Source organism: Tupaia chinensis, unplaced genomic scaffold (assembly GCF_000334495.1).
Source record: "Tupaia chinensis unplaced genomic scaffold, TupChi_1.0 Scaffold148680_1, whole genome shotgun sequence".
Taxonomy (NCBI): Eukaryota; Metazoa; Chordata; class Mammalia; order Scandentia; family Tupaiidae; genus Tupaia; species Tupaia belangeri.
In genome coordinates, this window is record NW_006208529.1 from 139,863 (window position 1) to 145,051 (window position 5,189).

At 47.8% G+C, this 5,189-nt stretch overlaps 1 long non-coding RNA gene across 1 annotated transcript in view; it reads right to left on the bottom strand.

Moving 5' to 3' along the window:
- Positions 1–2,616, bottom strand: part of LOC102478031 (uncharacterized) — a 10,774-nt gene extending 8,158 nt beyond the window's left edge. Inside the window, exons 1-2 of the long non-coding RNA XR_337655.1 lie at positions 2,503–2,616; positions 1,625–1,685 (exon numbers count right to left, since the gene is read on the bottom strand). This is a non-coding gene — a long non-coding RNA (uncharacterized LOC102478031). The remainder of the gene's footprint in view (positions 1–1,624; positions 1,686–2,502) is intronic.
- Between the last annotated feature and the right edge of the window lie 2,573 nt (positions 2,617–5,189).

A 5,189-nucleotide genomic window follows, 5' to 3' on the forward strand; every position in this document is an offset into this window, starting at 1 on the left:
TCTTTAAAAAGTCGTCTGCGTTCACTATCTCCAGTTCCTTATTTCCAACTCATTCTTCAGCCCACTGCATCTGGACCCAGCACTGACCGCCTTACTGACAGTGTTTTGCTAAGGTCACCAGTAACATCCTTATTGCAAAATCCAATGGGAACTGTTCCGTTCTTATCTTGTTTGACCTCCCTGTAGCACTTGACACTGTGACTGCTCAATCATTTTTGGAAGGCTTACTTCCCTCTAATTTTGCAAAGCATCTGCCTTCAGTTTCCTTCTCCTGTGGCAGATCCTTGGAGGCCTAATTTGAAGGAGCCTCTTACAAATCCTTTGCACGTTGGTATGAAATTAGTGCCCGTACACTGACATACCCTCAGACTTCATTGCTTCTTTACTGGACATCTTGAAATGTCCCACGGGCTCCACCAGCCTGCTATGTCCACACTGTCTTTGTTCATGAGTGGCACCACAGTCTCCCCGTTGTCCGAGATGTCCAAAATGATCCCTGAGCTCCTCTTTCGCTTCTTTCTCAAATCCAGTTGATCAATGAGTGCTGTAAATTTTACTTCAGAAATGTCTTTTGACTTGGTCAATTTCTCTTGGTCTTGCTCATCTCATCCCACGTTAGGCCTCCTCTGATATCCGTTCCCTAACACCTCTCTTTCAGTTGATCCCAGCTCTCTGAGGCAGCTAAAAAGAACTTCTCCAAAGTTTTCCCCATAGCTGCTAACCCTGCTCTCCCACTGGGCTTTCGCACCTATTTCCTCTAACTAGAATTCTTTTTTTTTTTTTTTGGAGAAGTTTTTGCTATAGGGTGCACGTGCTCGCGAGAAAGACAGAGGTAGAGAAACAGAAAGTGAGAAATCACCCGCCAGGGGGATGGCCACACCACAATCCCTTCTCCTCCATTCTCCTCCATTCTCCTCTCGGAATCTTGGGCACGCACACACACGCGCCCAGCGTGAGTTTCAGCCACTGGGTCCGAGACTCGAACCGCAGTTGACTACATGGGAGTCCAGTGACATAGCAATTACGCTAACTGCTGGTCCCTAACTAGAATTCTTTTCACAAGACTAACTACTAATCACCCTCCTGTATTACTTCCCTGCTAGCCGTGGGCCAGGTGGGGTTTTATTTTCAATTATTGTTACCCTGCTGTGTGTTACCCTCTTCTCCATCGCTATCGTTTTTGTTTTATTTCGCTCCATGAAGACACATTTATTTCAGCTCTTTTCATTGGTCTCTCCAAATAGATTTTTCCATTCAAGTCTAATGTCAGGACCACAACTATCCATAGAGCACTAGCAGATCAAATCCCTGGAATGTGAACGATTTTCATTTAGCTTTAGGAACAATTTACTGTACAAAGGAAAAGGAATAGTCATTGAAATTATGTTGGTCTCATTAAAAGTGGGTATAATAATCCACTTATAGGGATGGATCTGTCCTGCTTTTAAATGCTAGGAACAATCCTCTCTTGCTGTGAAGTATGTTAATTGGTTATTGTCTATTGCACTAGAAATTCCCAGAAAGAAGAACTAAATAAAACACCAACACATCTGCCGGGACTGTTGAAATGGTAACGGGTGCAAAGTGTACTCAGGAGGGGTTTATGAGGGGCACATATACTTACGTGAGTATACAACCCAGTCCAATCACGTGGCTAATCCTCTGAGATGCAGAGGCGAACAAGACTGAAAATAACTGAAAATAAAACCCTTATGTAATACTTAAAATACTTCTGAAACAGTGCCGCTTCAGAAACAACAAAGCAACGCTATTGAAACATCCAGATTATTGTCAGAATGCACTGTGATTAGTTTTCTCTACTTAGCATGCATGTGCCTCAGATTATACACCAAGAAATGAGACCGTATGATGAATCACAGCCAGGAACATTGGCTAGCTGAGAAATTTCACACGTTTTTAATAACCTAGTTGCAAAAAAAAAAAAAAGCAACTTAATATGCAAAGCACTATCTGTAATTCAGATACCTTTTAGGGTGAGCTACCTTGATTCCAAGGAGAAAATAGTCGATATTTTCCCCCATTAATAGAAGCTATGTTCCCACAGCATGGAATCAAAGGACCTTGTTGTCATATTTATTGCTAAAGGCAAAGAACACATTAGTGCGATAATGTAACTTTCCAAAGGAAAAGGCTATGTAAATATCAACACCGTTGACACAAAGAAGTGGGGGTATGAGGGCAAGTGGGAGGGGAAAAAGGAGGACAAAAAGGGAGGCTGGGAAGGGAAGAAGGAGAGGAGAAGAAAAAGAAAATGTTTATTTTAAAAAAATCAAATTTAGGGGCCAGCAGGTGGCGTGGTGGTTAAGGATGCTGGATTCCCACACGGCCGGCCACGGTTGGAGTTCTGGACCTGGTGGCTTACTTTCTCACTTTCCCTCTCTCTCTCTCTCTCTAACTCTGTTCCTCTCTGGTCAAATGAAAAATAAATAAAGTTAAAGAAAGTAATTCTTTAATTAAAAAAATATCAATTTTATAATTTACCAGTGATGTTTCAAACCAACTATGATTTGGCTCAGGAATAAGATGCGGAGCGAATGCCTGGCAATGCTGATGCATTTCTTCAAGTTCCATCTTCACCTGCTTCAGAACTCGGATCTTGCCCTAAAGCCATGAGAGAGTTCCTTTAGAGTTGGGACTCCATACTCTTGCGTTTGCTTTTATCTCTAGAAAGAAATTTTAAGCCCCCTGAAGGAAGACCCGAATGGCATTTGCATGGCCTAGTAAGCCACACGGCACTGAGGCACTTCTGAAAACACGTGATCACGTCACACCACATGTCACAGCAAGCTGATTACAGAGTCGCCATTGGTCACAGAATGAGGTGGCTGAGTGCGTTGAGACCTTCTCCTGGGGGTCTGCCTGTATGGCACTTCTGGTCAAAGACCCCACTCTCTGGGGACCAGCAGTTAGCGTAATGGCTATGTCACTGGACTCCCATGTAGTAGACCGCAGTTTGAGTCCCAGACCTGGTGACTTAAACTCACGCCAGGCGCGTGTGCGTGTGTGCCCAAGATCCTGAGAGGAGAATGGAGGAGAAGGGACTGCGGCGTGACCATCCCCCCTGGGGGTGATTTCGCGCTTTCTATCTCTCTGTCTCTGTCTGTCTTTCTGGCAAGCTCTCCCACCCTGTAGCAAAAACCTCTCAAAAAAAAAAAAGGAAAAAGAAAAGAAAAAAGACCGCACCCTCTGACCTCGGGAGTGGGCACATAAACCACGCCTGGCTGATTGGAGCCCTTCCGGACCTTGGAAACTGCATCTGGGAAAAGCCTTCTGCTCATCCGTGATCTCGGAGGCTCAGGGGTGGGAGCTGGTGCTGTGGGGTTACCGCCCCAACTTTGAGAAGCTGGTTTGGACAGTCATCATGCACAGGGAGCCGAGGAGGCCCCAGACCTGGAGGACACCCGCGCAGCCAGCTCCAGCCTGCGCCTCCCCCACGGACTCACTGCCGCAAGTTCATGTGAGGACCCACCTCCAGAATCCAGAATCCCGCTGCGCACAGACCCAGAATTGTATTCCTGTAAGAACGTTTGGAATTCGTGGGGTTCAGAATCCTCATGCTGGGTATTAGGAAGATGGATTAGTTGGCGGGGTCAAGCATCTTGCCCCAAGTCCCACAGCGATGGCCTGCAGGCTGACTCGCTCTGCCCTCGTCTCACTCCCTGCGGCCTGCCCGGCCTTGCAGCAGGAGCTGGAAGCCAGACACACGTCTTGGCTCCCGGCAGCCAGCGTCCAGGCACGGCCCGAGCGTGAAGGTGGTGGCCAAGGACTGGATGAGCCATGAGAGGGAGTGGCATCTTCCGGGAGTGTGGGGGCAGCCACGTGGCAGCTCTGGGACCACCGAGGGGTGCTCCCTGCCTTGGGCATCCTACCTGCGGGTGCAGCGGGGTCTTCCTGGAACTCCCATGGGTTTATTTTTTCTGTGTAGTCTTGAATGGCATCTGAAACAGGTTGTATGGCCGGCCCTCCCCACATTCCATGAGCCACCCAATGACGTCAGAAATCCCCTTATGTTTATACTAGTGCTGTTGAGACTAAGAACTATTTTTTTGGGGGGGAGAGGTTTTTTGTTTGTTTGTTTTTTGGTATAGGGCATGTGCGCTCACCAGAAAGAGATAAAGAGACAGAAAGCGAGAAATCACCCCCCAGGGGAGATGGCCACACCTCAATCCCTTCTCCTCCATTCTCCTCTTGGGATCTTGGACACGCACGCACACACACCCGGTGTGAGTTTAAGCCACTGGGTCCAGGACTTGAACCGCAATCAACTACGTGGGAGTCAGAGACATAGCCATTACTGGCCATCTGCTGGTCCCTAGTCTAAGAACTATTTTTTTAAGAGGTCTTTGCCTTAGGGCACGTGTGCTTGCCAGTGAGAGAGACAAAGATGGAGAGAGAGACAGAGGTAGAGTGAGAAGTCACCCACCGAGGGAATGGCCACACCACAATCCCCTTTCTGCCATTCTCCTCCTGGAATCTTGGGTACACATCCACATGCGACCCGTGTGACTCTCAAGACACTGGATCTGGGACTCGAACTGCAGTCAGCCATGTGGGAGTCCAGCATCATAAATGCTATGCCATCTGGTGGCCTCAGACCGGGAACTCTGGCGTATGGGATTTGGTACCTGGAAGTGGGCTGTGAGCTGAGACGTGGGATTCAATTTGATTCGTGAAGGACATGGGGCTCTGAGCACCAAGGACACAGACGTTGGCAGCCAGGGTGGTTCCCCATGGGCTCTCAGAGACGTGGGTTTTGCCACACTGTACCATGCTGTAGCCCAGAAGGTAGAACGCTCCATCAGAAGAAATACTTGAAACAGTTTGGTCCAGAATAAAAATATTTCATAGAATTTGGATAATAATTCTGAGTACAGAACTCCTAACTCCTTCACAAATTCAGTATTACTTAGAAATTAACTGCAGTCAGCCATGTGGGAGTCCAGCATCATAAATGCTATGCCATCTGGTGGCCTCAGACCGGGAACTCTGGCGTATGGGATTTGGTACCTGGAAGTGGGCTGTGAGCTGAGACGTGGGATTCAATTTGATTCGTGAAGGACATGGGGCTCTGAGCACCAAGGACACAGACGTTGGCAGCCAGGGTGGTTCCCCATGGGCTCTCAGAGACGTGGGTTTTGCCACACTGTACCATGCTGTAGCCCAGAAGG